Consider the following 15,611-nt stretch of genomic DNA (forward strand, 5'->3'; position numbering starts at 1 on the left):
CGGAAAGTGGTGCTGTACTGACAGTAAACAATACAAGATGTCCCTATTTTTCTATATATACTTTATGTATACAATAAGTGTCAGTACAATTTTATTTTGTATTTGCGTGCATTTCCTGTTCGGAAAGTGGCGCTGCGGCTGTACTGATAGTAACTACAATACAAGATGTCCGTATATATCTATATATATATATATAGATATATATAATAAGTGTCACAATCATAGGTCACGATCCGTCACGATCTGATTTTATTTTGTATTTGTGTGCATTTCCTGTTTGGAAAGTGGCACTGTACCAAGCGGCAAACTCTGGGGAAGAGCCGGGAAGCCAATACGGAAGTGCCACACACTGCAGTTCATATATTGGCCGATAGGCGATGACTGCAGAAAGGAGCAATTTCCATAGACCCCCATGTTAAAATGCCCAATTTTACAGCAGAAAAAAACATGTTTCTACCCCTGGCTCCATACATTTTATTATCGATATAGTTAGATTCCACCTTCATGATTATGGATCTGTGAGTGAATTGTTTTCTAACGCGACCCTTTTATTTATATTAGGTCTTAAAGTTTGTGCATCAATTAGGGCGTGGTCACATTGAGTGACGGCTCTGTCAAGTGCCTGCCGCTGTTAGCTTCTTGTCTCTCTGCTAGCTGCTCTGTGAAGCTACAGGGACTATGCCTGCTCAGCTCATCCAGGAAACACAACTTGTAGCCGGCCGTGGTTGTTTGTTCTTCATGCTTATATATCGGACTATTGTGACTCGCTCTGCGGTTAAAACAGACGGTGCATGAATGCGGTAAGTAAAATTCGAGTCCTTTATTTATGTGTTAATGATTTTAATCAGCTACGTAATGAATGGTAAGGCTTGGGTTAGCATGTAAGCTAGTGGTAGCTACATCTGTGCTAATGATGCTAATTGTAGCCTCCAAGTTAAAATCATAGACTGTATATATAAAGGTTAAAACGAAATAGACAAGTGTTAAGTGGGATAATACTGTTGAACAAATGGCTTCTGTTTGAGGTTATAAAATAAGGTTACATCCTTGTAATTTAGAGATATTTTATTATGTCGGTAGAACTGTATGCATCTAAGGTTAATTTAAATTGGCTATGCTCAAGTATGTAGACAAGCTAATATCATGTATGTGAAATCAACCTCACAATAAGATGTGTGTTACAATTATTAATGTCATATTTCAAGATGATTACTTAGATATTACAATATGGTTGGTTGAGCTGGAGTTCATTATTGAGCTTACACGTTAACGTCACAGTCATCTGAAGAACGAACCCAAACCTTATTGTTTTTATTAATTGCATTACCAAATGGGTATCAAATAAACAGTAAGCATTGGTAACACAACTTCCAAAGTTACAGTAAAATAAAAAGGACCCTGATTCGGACAATACACTATCCAACATGTTCAACAGAAGAGAATCAGTCATATTGTTTGTACACATGGTACTTTACATATATATATATATATATATATATATATATATATCTGTTTGTTTAAGGTGTCCAGGTGATGCAGACAGGCTGGACCAGAGAGTGAGAGACAGAACTGGACTCCTCACAGCAGTGAACTTCAGCTCAGGTACAAAGACTCTTTTGTCATACTGTACAAAGAATCAAGAAAGATATTGGTTTAAATGAATGAAGTATTGACTTGAATACACTGATATACATTCCATTAAACAATACTAAATCCTAGATCACCTACACATCAGTTAAGTTGAGGGTTTATTCCATGCAAAAAGTTACATTTTAGATATTTAGCAATATGACTTTGTCAGCTTTCTAATTTAATGTATTGAAGGCAAAGATATTTAACACAGTGAGAACTGCTACTATTTATCTCTCAATATTGTCTGTAAAAACGTGGTAAAAGTTATTCTTTCAGTGAGACTACAGAGCAAGCTTCTACAGTTGCACTACGTTTTGTAACAGTTAAATATTATTTTGATAATAACATATATTTCAATGTTGATGAACTTCATACTGTTCATTCATAATCTGATTGCTCACTGTTAAAAAAAACAAAAAACCATTACAATTACAAAATAATTATATCTACAGCCCCTAAACACACAAACACAACGCTTTCATAAATAACACACTTGTTCTGCAATAATATGTTTTATGTTTCCTGTCATTTTTGTTAGGAAAGGACATGCCTGAAAGACACGACATTTTCTCCTTCTCTGAGGGTCAAGAAGAACATCCAAGAGGAACATTAAAAGCTGATGTTATGAGACACTCCATCAGCTGATTATTTCTATTTGCCTCACTTTATGAGCTTCACATCACTTGTGCCTTGTACCGCAGAGTTTGCAACATCACAAATAAATGGGGCCAATCTTCAGTCAGATGTGAATGTGTAATCTAACATTTTCAGTAAGAATAATGGACGAAAGGAGTGCAAATACAAATACAATTTATTGAAATGTGAACCAAAAGTTAATCAAATGTTTTAAATAAAAAGCACATATGGACAGAAGGTGTAAACCTATTACATTTATAAGTACCACTTCCCGCCCTCCCCCGTCTGCTCACCCAACCACAGGCCCACACCTCAGACAGCAGCCCGTGCAGCTCCATGATTGGCAGAGAGACGGGGGATTCCTGAGTGACACCCTCAACAGCCTATACCAGGCGTATGGGCACATGCCACCCGGAGTGCAGAGTGAGCTGGCACGTGACCAATTCGTCAGGGCTCTTCGCCCTGCGGACTTGAGGGTCGAGGTACAGCTGCAGCATCCACAGTCCTTGCAGGCGGCCTTGGAGATGGCTGAGAAGGTGAAGGTGTGGAGTGGAGCTGCTAGGAGCAACGGAGGGCCGGCAGCACCGGCTGTGAGGAGCTGCAGGGAGGAGGAGAAGCCTGCATGGGTTACCGAGATGACTGAATTGATAAGGGCTGTTTCTCTGCAGCCAACAAGCAGACCAAGTACCAGGGTCTGCTGGGGGTGTGGTCAGCCAGGACATTTGGCCAGGGACTGCCCCAAGACACACCGGACCCAGGGAAACGACGGGGGGCCCGCATAAAGGAGAAGATGCGGAACCAAGCCCGAGGACTCCTCCTCAAACCACAGCTGTAATGTCACCAACTCAGACATCCGAGGAAGGAGCCAGACAGCACAGCCGGGGGAGCCAGACTCTACGGCTTCCTGAAGAAGATGACAGCACATGCGGGGAGCATGTCGTCGCGGTGGGCCGTGCTGGTGGTGGGGAGTCCTGCTATGTCCCGGTCGACGTGGAAGGGGTGCCCTGCACTGCACTGGTGGACACAGGCTCTACAGTAACCCTGGTGAGAGCAGATGTGTTGCCCAGTGGGACTATGTTTGAGCCGACAGCGGTGCGTCTACGCACAGTCACAGGAGAGCTGGCGCCTATGAAAGGAAGAGGCATGCTGACTGTGGCGGTGGGGGGAGTTGAAGTGCAGCACCCCGTGTGGATAGCGGATGTACAGGACCCGTGTATTCTGGGTTTGGACTTTTTGAAGGCGGCTGGCTGCCTCCTGGATCTTCAAGCAGGCACAGTGAGTTTTCAGGGGGGGCCGGTGATTACTATGACCCGTATCCACGACCCTGCTGAGCCTGCAGGAAGACCCTCTACACCCACCGTGAGTACCCTAGGAACGGAAGAAAACCCTCCCCCCTTTTCCGTATCCCCGGTGACGGCCGCTCGGGACAATTGCACATCGGTCACCCCCGGACTGTGCCACCAGATAACAGCCCCCCCTCAGGTACCCCAGGCGGAGGTGGAAGAGGCTCAGTCTGCGGTATTGGAGGTGTGGAGGAAGAACTGTAGCGGCCTGAATCCCGAGCAGCAGGAGCAATTGGGGCAGATTCTGCTAGAGTTCCAGGGCAGTTTCGCCATGAAGGAGGAGGAGGTGGGCAGAACGCACCTGGTAGAACACGAGATCGATACCGGGGACGCGCGTCCCATCAAGTGTCGCCCGCGGCGACTCCCCCTTGCTCGTCAGCAGGCTTGCGACGAGGCAGTGCAGAGCATGCTGCAGGCAGACATCATCGAGCCCTCCGACAGCCCGTGGGCAGCACCTGTAGTCATGGTCCCGAAGAAGACAGGTGGCTGGCGGCTGTGCTCAGACTACAGACCGGTGAACGGGGTCACCAAGAAGGACTCATACCCCCTTCCCCGCATCGATGAGTCCCTGGACCTGGTCGCAGGGTCGTCGTGGTTCTCTTCCTTGGATCTCCGCAGCGGGTATTACCAAGTTCCTCTGGCACCAGAGGCCAGACCAAAAACGGCTTTCTGCACCGGCCGGGGACTATGGCAGTTCAAGGTCCTCAGTTTTGGGCTGTGTAATGCCCCGGCCACCTTTGTGCGGTTGATGGACAGGGTGCTGTCTGGGATTCCCCGCCAGCAGTGTTTGGTCTACCTGGACGACATCCTGGTGCATGGCATCTCGTTTGAGGCGGCCCTGGGATCTCTAAGAGTGGTGCTGGAGAGGATCAGAGCCGCTGGTTTGAAGCTACATCCAGACAAGTGTCATTTCCTGCAGAGAGAGGTCACTTTCCTGGGCCACAAAGTGGGGGGTGAGGGCATCGGCACCCTACAAGAGAAAGTGCAGGCGGTCGCAGGCTGGCCAAATCCTCGCAACCAGAAACAGCTGAAGAGTTTCCTGGGCCTGGCCTCGTACTACAGAAAGTTTGTACGGGGGTTTTGCTTGCACTGCCGCACCCCTGTTCCAGCTGCTGCAAAAGGACAGAGTTTTCCTGTGGTCTGAGCAATGTCAAGCAGCATTTGACAGCCTTCGGCGTGCCTTGAGTGAAGCCCCGGTTCTCGCCCCAGCCAACCCCGGGCTGCCGTTCACCCTGGACACAGACGCTAGCGGCGTTGGGGTGGGCGGAGTGCTCTCCCAGACTACACCAGAAGGGGAGCGGGTGGTGGCATACTTCAGCCGGGCGTTCAACAAAGCAGAGCGACGATACTGCGTCACCCGCAGGGAACTTTTGGCAGTGGTGCTGTCCATCAGGCACTTTAAGTACTACCTATGTGGGCAGGCGTTCATGGTGAGGACGGATCACTCTGCATTACAGTGGCTCATGACGTTCAAAGAGCCAGAAGGGCAGGTCGCTAGGTGGCTAGAAGAGCTCCAAGCTTTCGACTTCAGGGTGGAGCACCGGGCTCGGGTGCGGCACACCAATGCAGACGCTCTCTCCCGCCGCCCGTGTGCCGCCGGCGGATGCCACTACTGCGAGAAGAGAGAGACTCGGGAAAAGGAGCTGCTGGAGGAGGACATTGTCTGTGCGGCAGCGCGGAAAGTGGAAGAGGTTATCTGCCGGGAGCTCCAGACAGTGGACGTGGCCGAGTGGAAGCAACAGCAGGAGCTGGACGCCGTTCTACAGCCTGTACTGCAGTGGGTTGAGTCGCAGCATCGGCCACCGTGGGAGGAAGTGGCAGTGCTCTCCAAAGCAACCAAGGGGCTGTGGTCTCAGTTTGAGGCTCTACGTCTGTGTCAGGGCGTACTACAGCGGGCATGGAAGGAGCCAGCAACGGGGGAGAAGAGGTGGCAAGTGGTGGTCCCGAGGGGTCTGCAAGAGGTCGTACTCAAGGCCATGCATGGAACGGCGGGCTCTGGGCACTTTGGTGTCACTAAGACTCTCCGGCGCCTTCGTCAGGGCTGCTACTGGGGGCAGTGTCGGAGGGATGTCGAAGACTTTTGTCGCCGCTGCGATTTGTGTATGGCGCGGAAGGGCCCACCTGGTCGTTCCCATGCTCCGCTACAACAGTTTTCCGTGGGGGCTCCGATGGAGAGAGTAGCGGTTGATGTGGTGGGGCCTCTACCTTTGTCAAACAGGGGGAACCGCTACGTTCTCACGGCCATAGACTATTTCACAAAGTGGCCAGAGGCGTATGCTCTCCCTGACCAAGAAGCAGAGACAGTCGCAGATGCTTTGGTGGCCGGCATGTTCAGCCGTTTTGGAGTGCCGGAGACCCTGCACAGTGATCAGGGGAGAAATTTTGAGTCCCGGGTGTTCGCCTCCATGTGCTCACAGCTGGGCATGCACAAAACACGCACCTCCCCCTTGCGACCTCAGAGCGACGGGCTAGTCGAGAGATTTCACCGCACCATGGGACAGCAGCTGGCCATCCTCACGTCTCAGCATCAGCGCGACTGGGACGAGCATCTGCCCCTCGTGCTCATGGCATGTCGTTCTGCAGTTCAGGAGTCCTCAGCCTGTTCTCCTGCCCTCCTCATGTTGGGGAGAGAGCTTCGAACCCCTGCTGTTTTGGCGTTTGGTCAGCCACCGGATTCCCTGGACACGCCTCCAGGGCCTGAGTACGCCAGGAGACTTCAGGACCGCCTTGATTCCGCTCACGCTTTTGCCCGCGATCAGCAGAAAAGTGCTGGGGTGAGACAGAAGCGGAACTACGACACCAGGACAAGAGGGCAGCATTTCAGGGCCGGGGAGTTGGTTTGGGTCTACAGCCCACAACGGAAGAAAGGGCGGTGCCCAAAACTGGACAGTCAGTGGGTTGGTCCCTGCAGAGTACTGGAGAGGGTGGGGGAAGTGGTCTACAGGGTGCAGCTGCCCCCAAAGGGGAGAAAAGTGGTGCTCCACAGAGACAGGTTGGCTCCGTACAGAGGAGTCGCTTCTCCACAGGCTGAACCCCAAGGAACATCGGGGCCCACAGCCGTTCCCTCGACACCCCCACTCAGGTCCCCCGGCGAACAGAGTAGCAGTCCCCCATCAGGGACTGAGTGTCCCCTCATTGTTTCGCCGCCTGGGCCAGAACCGGCCACCCCTGTCCTCCTGACCCCAGTTCCCCTGCCGAGAAGGCAGGTACGACCCCCGAGTCGTTTCAGAGACTTTGTTTGGTAGTAAAGTAGAGTGAGACCCCTCGGTTCCTGTAGAGGGCAAGAATGCGCCCTGGTCTCATTGGAAGGGATGGTAGTCCACCCAGACCTTCCTAGTCAATGTAAGGGAGTAATTATAGTGTTTGTGCTGAGTTTTTTTTTGTGTTCCTCGTGGGCGAGGAATTTTGTAGTGGGGGGGTAGTGTAGCGACCCTGGTATAGGCTGTTGAAGGTGTCACTCAGGAATCCCCCGTCTCTCTGCCAATCATGGAGCTGCACGGGCTGCTGTCTGAGGTGCGGGCCTGTGGTTGGGTGAGCAGACGGGGGAGGGCGGGAAGTGGGACGTGTACAATGTGTTACATAGGTGCTGTGTTAGAAGTCAGGTCAGTGTGTGTGAGGTTGAGCCTCAAGCTATACCCAGCCGTAATCATCTGTGTAGAAGTCCGTTATTAAAGCCTAGTAACTGGAAGCTTGCCTCTCGACTCCTTCCTGTGAACCCTGGGTCCGGTGGCCAAATGTCCTGGCTGACCACACCCCCAGCAGACCCTGGTACTTGGTCTGCTTGTTGGCTGCAGAGAAACAGCCCTTATCAATTCAGTCATCTCGGTAACCCATGCAGGCTTCTCCTCCTCCCTGCAGCTCCTCACAGCCGGTGCTGCCGGCCCTCCGTTGCTCCTAGCAGCTCCACTCCACACCTTCTCTCTCTCCACAGCCATCTCCAAGGCCGCCTGCAAGGACTGTGGATGCTGCAGCTGTACCTCGACCCTCAAGTCCGCAGGGCGAAGAGCCCTGACGAATTGGTCACGTGCCAGCTCACTCTGCACTCCGGGTGCCCATACGCCCGCCGCGTCATGCTCTCTACGTCGTTAGCCAGCGCACGCAGCGTCTCTCCAAACTCTCTACAGCGGTTGCTCAACTCGTTCCGGAGCAGCTCTGGTGGGAAACACTGTCCAAACCGCCTCTTCAAAGCCCCCGCTAACGCTTCATAGGTGAGTCGGTCCTCCGGGCTAAGTAGTAGCAGACATGAAAGAGCCTCGTCTGTGAGGCACAAAGCTAGCTGCAGTGCTTTAGTCTCTATTGACCACCCCCCGGCATGTGCAAGCAGTTCAAATTGGGCATGGAAAGCCTCCCAGTCTGCCTTACCCGAGTATTTGGGTGTCTTCACGGACGCGGCGGCTGCTACTGGTTGCTGGGCGCCGCCATTGTTGTTTACATCCCGCTTGGAAATGGCGCGAAATGGCGCTGAAGATGGCGACATTCCCGCATCTCTAGCCATCTTCACCGCCGACTCTCTCAGGCGCTCTCTCGCCTCCTGTACACTCCTGAACTCTTCACTCATGTCCTTCGACCACCCGCATGCTCCATCTTCCTGCCCTCCCCCGTCTGCTCACCCAACCACAGGCCCGCACCTCAGACAGCAGCCCGTGCAGCTCCATGATTGGCAGAGAGACGGGGGATTCCTGAGTGACACCCTCAACAGCCTATACCAGGGTCGCTACAGTATATATAAAGGTTAAAACGAAATAGACAAGTGTTAAGTGGGATAATACTGTTGAACAAACGGCTTCTGTTTGAGGTTGATAAAATAAGGTTACATCCTTGTAATTTAGAGATATTTTATTATGTAGGTAGAACTGTATGCATCTAAGGTTAATTTAAATTGGCTATGCTCAAGTATGTAGACAAGCTAATGTCATGTATGTGAAATCAACCTCACAATAAGATGTGTGTTACAATTATTAATGTCATATTTCAAGATGATTACTTAGATATTACAATATGGTTGATTGAGCTGGAGTTCATTATTGAGCTTACACGTTAACGTCATAGTCATCTGAAGAACGAACCCAAACCTTATTGTTTTTATTAATTGCATTACCAAATGGGTATCAAATAAACAGTAAGCATTGGTAACACAACTTCCAAAGTTACAGTAAAATAAAAAGGACCCTGACTCGGACAATACACTATCCAACATGTTCAACAGAAGAGAATCAGTCATATTGTTTGTACACATGGTACTTTACATATATATATATATATATATATATATATATATATCTGTTTGTTTAAGGTGTCCAGGTGATGCAGACAGGCTGGACCAGAGAGTGAGAGACAGAACTGGACTCCTCACAGCAGTGAACTTCAGCTCAGGTACAAAGACTCTTTTGTCATACTGTACAAAGAATCAAGAAAGATATTGGTTTAAATGAATGAAGTATTGACTTGAATACACTGATATGCATTCCATTAAACAATACTAAATCCTAGATCACCTACACATCAGTTAAGTTGAGGGTTTATTCCATGCAAAAAGTTACATTTTAGATATTTAGCAATATGACTTTGTCAGCTTTCTAATTTAATGTATTGAAGGCAAAGATATTTAACACAGTGAGAACTGCTACTATTTATCTCTCAATATTGTCTGTAAAAACGTGGTAAAAGTTATTCTTTCAGTGAGACTACAGAGCAAGCTTCTACAGTTGCACTACGTTTTGTAACAGTTAAATATTATTTTGAAAATAACATATATTTCAATGTTGATGAACTTCATACTGTTCATTCATAATCTGATTGCTCACTGTTAAAAAAAACAAAAAACCATTACAATTACAAAATAATTATATCTACAGCCCCTAAACACACAAACACAACGCTTTCATAAATAACACACTTGTTCTGCAATAATATGTTTTATGTTTCCTGTCATTTTTGTTAGGAAAGGACATGCCTGAAAGACACGACATTTTCTCCTTCTCTGAGGGTCAAGAAGAACATCCAAGAGGAACATTAAAAGCTGATGTTATGAGACACTCCATCAGCTGATTATTTCTATTTGCCTCACTTTATGAGCTTCACATCACTTGTGCCTTGTACCGCAGAGTTTGCAACATCACAAATAAATGGGGCCAATCTTCAGTCAGATGTGAATGTGTAATCTAACATTTTCAGTAAGAATAATGGACGAAAGGAGTGCAAATACAAATACAATTTATTGAAATGTGAACCAAAAGTTAATCAAATGTTTTAAATAAAAAGCACATATGGACAGAAGGTGTAAACCTATTACATTTATAAGTAAACACATTTAGTCAAATAACGTGACAGACTAGGCCTGTGCAGTTGGTATGAGCTGTGCCCAGCATGGGCTCCTCTATCAGGCCTGGTCCTCCTCGCTGAGGAAAGACCCTCAGTCCTCTCCACACCAACAGACTGGACGTCCATCACACGGAGGTTTCTCCCTGAAGTCTCTGCAGCTCTCTGGACACCATGCTGTCTCAATCTGTCCACACTGAATATGAGAGGGGGAAAATGAAAATAATAAATGCTTTAGACAATAAGAAACATAAAGTTGACTGTTGAGTTGCTCAGTTTTTTTAGATTGTCAATACTATTACAGTATAACTAATATCTCAGGTTAAGAGGCACATTCAAATAAAGATTGGTCTTTAAATACATGTTGTCTTTTGAATTGTTTGTCTAAAGTCAAGGATCTAGAACTGGTACTTAGTTTTAATGATACAGTCTGGTTATTATGCTGTTTGGAGGAGGCCTCACAGGTAAGAGCACTAACTAGCTACCATCACATGTACCTTAGCTTGACTTAAACGTATAATTAAGTGATATCAAAATACAAATAACTAATGTCATGCAAATATATTAATATTTGCTTGATTCCAGTGTTGAATTTAGCACAATTGCATACAAACATTAAGGGGTTTTAAGATTCTGAAGTATTATGCTAAAAACTCAATAACTTAGATTATTATTTATAGTTTTGCTGAATAGTTTTATGTCCGCTTACCTTAGAAACGTAAAATGCGACGGCAGTGTGCAGATGGGGAGCATGTTAGCTTAGCTTGGTAGCTTCAGCTAGCTCTGGAACTTCCAGCTCGGTGGCAGCAGGTCCCGCCTCGGCTCCGCCTCGGCTCCGCCTCTTTGCCCTTATTTGGAGCAGGCTGGAACAGGCGGGAGTTGAACTCTGACGTCACTGTCGAGCCGTTAGTGGCCGACTCCGCCTACTAAGGGCTTCACGGCAACTCTGCAGATTCCTATGGGTGACGTCACGGACCCTCTCGTGCATTTAGCTGTCCTTTCAGGCCCCTCCCCTTTTTGGAGTGTAGGGCAGAATTAGGAGGGAATTCCGTCTCGTAGCGTTTGTGCACTGTTTTGAAATGCCGCTCCTAAATGACCCTTCTTCGATAAAGCCACGCTCGCATTGCAGATGAGACAGATGGACTTTGAATTGGAATAGATACAAAAATAATCATCCTCCCACTCGGAGTGAAAATTATATATTTTGGGCTTTTTTGTTTTTGCCATAATTGCGGTCTTGTGTGTGTGCGGAGTGGACTGTCACTCCTGTTGACACGGACAATGTCAGCTAACTAGTGCCCACTGCCCACCAGCCATGCCCCGACACATGGGGTCACGCCGGCCGATCACAAAGCTTTGATGCGTTCAAGTGCATTATTCTGGCACAGGAAGATTATGTTACAGGATATTAACGATAAAACAGAATATTGTTGTTCTATTTTTAGACACATCTCGCGATCGACTGGAAATCTCCCCGCGATCGCGGAGAGATTCCCAGATCGCAGATCGTAGCTGCCGGGTCAGTGTAAAAAAAAAACGGATATTTAGCACATTTTAACATTATTATATGCTGACCTTTAACCTTTGTGTGCTGTTTGGGTCTGTGGGACCCGTTTTCAGTGTTTACTAAAAGAACATGTATGCAATTTAATTTATTTAACCTGCTTTATTTGGGGGTGGACCTCACATCCTCTAGGGGGTCCGGGGGCATGCACCCCGGGAAGAATTTGTTTTTTAAATGTTGAAGTGAAATGCATCAATCTGGTGCATTTTGAGCACAAAATGAATTGATGGATACAGCTCTCAACACTCATATGAAAGGGAGCTGTATACTTTTCAATAATCCAACCATCTTTAGAATATGATCACAACCAATAACAAATCATTTAAACTTGTTTATTCTTATCTTATGTTACCTAGTAAGCATTTCTTTCTTTTCATTTATGCATATTCTACTAATCACTCCCCTTTTAAACTTTTTTTTTTTTTACTGTCCTATAGTACACATTGGAATTATTTCTTACTTTATCTATATTAAATAGATAAAGGTTCTCTCTCTCTCTCTCTCTCTCTCTCTCTCTCTCTCTCTCTCTCTCTCTCTCTCTCTCTCTCTCATATAATACCTATATTTGTAAAGTGGGGGGACACAAATGGGATTTCGAAAAGTGCGGGGGACATGTCCCCCCCCTGTCCCCAGTGGAAATTACGCCATGCGTGTGCGTCAAGTGCAATACATATATAAGCAAGTTGCAACACACAGAGTAAAGCTCTGCCCCTCATGTGCTGTATAGGCTGGCACGACTAGGCTGTGTTCAATGGGTCTGATGTGTTGTGTAGATTCTGCCAGAAGGAAAATCAGTGGGAGGTGCCACATTGCTTTTCTTCCCGACTGCAACGTTGGTCCCGCAAATCAAGCAAGAACGTGATTGGTCGATATTCATTGTGGGGTGGGGGGAGGAGGGGTGTTAGATATAGAGTTGTAGTAAGTAGATAGAGTTTGCTATGATTTAGGTTTCCTTTATGCATAGGGTATATTCTTTTAATTACATTTCCTTTTTTGTTTTGTGTATTTTATACATTTTGGATTTGCTTGGCGAGCTATTTTTAGAATATGCCCGGCGGGCACCGTGTTGGCTCCCCTGAGTTAAATGGATTGATGAATATAAAATGGATATGAAATGTAGTCTAAACCTGACAACACTGTATTGTTGGAGATGCAGTTGACTCGGTGAACTTCACGGTTAATCTTTAAGGATAACAGTGGCAGCTGTTTCCATGCTGACATCCATTGAGAGCTCACGTCATAGCAGGGCATTAGATATACAGTATGTAAGATTAGGTGTGTGTGTGTGTGTGTGTCTGTGTGTCTGCAGTGATTGATCATTAATATTTTATTTCTTCAGGCTTGGTGGAGGCCCTCAGGAGAAAATACATTGTTATTATTCACACAGACAGACAGTGTAGTGTGTGTGTGTGTGTGTGTGTGTGTGTGTGTGTGTGTGTGTGTGTGTGTGTGTGTGTGTGTGTGTGTGTGTGTGTGTGTGTGTGTGTGTGTGTGTGTGTGTGTGTGTGTGTGTGTGTCATAGATACAATTCCTCCCATGTGAGTTTGTTTAGATCTAACTGCCCGAAGCCACACACAACTCTTCAAAGTAAATCCCATCAATTATTTATACATTTTACATATTCATAGTTATTTTTTCAATCTGTTTGACTATATGGTAGAAACTGTGGAGAAAGTTAAACTGAGTCCCAGCACTTGTTTTTCTATATTTTTTTCACCAGCAAAACTTGACCGCTCAACTGACTAAAAGTTATGAAATTGTGAATAAAATGTATGACCGGGGATGTTCGACTCTCTGGTTTAATTTGGTCTGGATATGTGGCATTTGACCACAAGCTTAAAATATCATATGTACATTTTGAATGCTTCACATATGTACAACCAGTGTAGGAGTCGGGAGGAGCTGATAATTTATTCCGGCAAATTACTCAGACCTACTAATTGACCTAACCGAAGTTATTGAGTCTATGTAAGTTTACTTCTTGGCTCAGATCCACCAACGTCAGCAAGATCTCACCTCTATCCACTCCTGAAGAACCAAGTTCAATTAACTGCTGTTTCAATTCAAACGACCCGCTAAATCTGTTTAAGCGATCCCGAAGGATTTTGATATCAGTAATGAGATGTGGCCCTACCCAAGAGTAAGTGTGGCAGGGTGCAATCTTACCTTTGAAGCAGGAGAGGAGAGCACATATGTCTTTTAAGTTGTCCCAGTCCAAAAGGTGGGATCAGTTTATTTGAAGAAAAATAGGTCCAAACTTATACAGGGTTTTTACCTTCTCTCGTTACAACATTATAATCATACTAAACATATCATGCTGGAGTTGTTTTCTAATCTAAAACCTTAATTCATAGTTCATACATTTAAAGTCTTCCGACAAAATCCAAAAGGAATTTCCTCACAGATCGACGGGGTTAACATCCACACACTATGGCCTAACACATTTAAGAGATCAGTTCCTCAAAATGTTCAGATTGAATTCCGACAGAACCCAGAGGGATCTCCTCATGGATCGAAGGTTCTAACATTCACAGCCTATAACCTGACACATTAAGAGGTCAACTCCTCAGAATGATCGGTTAGAAATCCTAGTTTTTAAAACATTCACTCAGCATTCAATCCACAGAGATTTAAGCAATAGTTACCAAGTTTGAGAGAACCTTACCGAGAGCAAAAACTCAGCTCTCCAGGGAGAGAGCTTTACCGGGAGAGAGTATACCAGGGGAACCCTCTCTCTCTCTCCTCCATACCCATATTTGTGAAAACTGGGCATGGCCTCTGATGTACAGGACTGGACATGACCAGACATATTCTATGGCTATGGCATAAGACACACCTTCCCATGTTTGTGTAAAAAGGACATAACCCCTACTCTGCAGGACTTCCTCCTCTCTTATCAGTAGGGTTGGGTACCGAGAACCGGTTCCGGTTCGGAACCGGTTCCAACATTTCGATTCCAACGGCATCATTTAGAAATGTGAATTTCGGTTCCGCTTTTCGATGCCTGAGGAAATGTTTCTCGCGGCTCTCCGTAGCCTACTGTGTGACTGCGGCGGGGCGGGAAATGTAGCATTGTACCTACACTTCCTACAGTGTAACCTGAGACCAGGGCCGGCCCGTTGCACTGGCGTTATAGATGTTCGCCTAGGGCGCCAGATCTGTGGAGGCGCTGCGCTGACAGCTCTGGGAGGGAAAACAAATGTTTTGACCGTTGGGGCTCATCCTAATGTTCGGCCTTGATGTAACAACATTCATAATTAAGTAAATGTAACACCCTTTTCACCCCGGTTACACGTTTCATTCACCCTGTACGATGGGCGCTGAAAGTGATGAAAATGGGGGATGTTGGCTTATCTGGCACCCGCAGCTCACAGCCAAAGTGGGAGTGAGCGAGGGAGAAAGGGAGGGTGCACTGGAACCGGCGCTGTTGTTATTAGCATCTGGTGCTAGCTGCTCTAACGGAAGAAGAAGATGTTTCTACAATGATGTGGAGGGAGAGTCCTCTCCAGTCAGACTGAGAGGCTGATAACTACAGCTCAGTGAGGTAAAGGACTCCGAGTGTTTAGATAGTTTACTTTAGTCTAAGTTATCTCAGTGGGTCTCAAACGTTTTGATCACAATTTATGTCAACACATATTTCCAAGGCACTCCTTTATAATGATTGGGATAAAACAGGTTTGAAATCATTCCAATGTATACTATAGGACAGTAAACCAGACATATCGTTTTAAACTGGAGAGATACAAAAATATGCATAAATAAAATAGTAAAATAAAATATGAATGAACAACAAACATAAAATACGTTACATGTATTTGTTATTGGCTATGGTAGGTTATTGGTTATGCTCACATACTTATTTAATTATTCAAATGTAAATCGATCTATTTCATATGGGTGTTTATGTACCCCCGAGATCTAGTCTCTAGTAATTCTGCTTAAAGTGCACCAGATTGAAGCATTTTACTTTAACATGTTCAATCATTTCTTCCCGGTATGCCTGAGAAGGCAGATATGCTTGTTTTTCTCAACAAGAATCAATTTTTTTACCCTGCCCCTCAAAGAATCGGAATTGAGAACCGTTAAGAACCGGAATCGAAAAGTAGAATCGGAATCGT

The 15,611-nt window shown here is 46.2% G+C and overlaps 2 long non-coding RNA genes across 2 annotated transcripts; both read left to right on the top strand.

The window, feature by feature from the left end:
• The first annotated feature begins 702 nt into the window (after positions 1 to 702).
• LOC139434382 (uncharacterized) lies at positions 703 to 2,262 on the top strand. The gene is made up of 3 exons (XR_011643731.1): positions 703 to 800; positions 1,523 to 1,602; positions 2,171 to 2,262. It is a non-coding gene; the product is annotated as an uncharacterized lncRNA (long non-coding RNA).
• A 6,639-nt stretch (positions 2,263 to 8,901) lies between these two features.
• Positions 8,902 to 9,644, top strand: LOC139434384 (uncharacterized). The gene is made up of 2 exons (XR_011643733.1): positions 8,902 to 8,984; positions 9,553 to 9,644. It is a non-coding gene; the product is annotated as an uncharacterized lncRNA (long non-coding RNA).
• The last annotated feature ends 5,967 nt before the right edge of the window (positions 9,645 to 15,611 follow it).

The sequence above is a fragment of the Pseudochaenichthys georgianus genome, chromosome 1 (assembly GCF_902827115.2).
Source record: "Pseudochaenichthys georgianus chromosome 1, fPseGeo1.2, whole genome shotgun sequence".
Lineage (NCBI taxonomy): Eukaryota > Metazoa > Chordata > Actinopteri > Perciformes > Channichthyidae > Pseudochaenichthys > Pseudochaenichthys georgianus.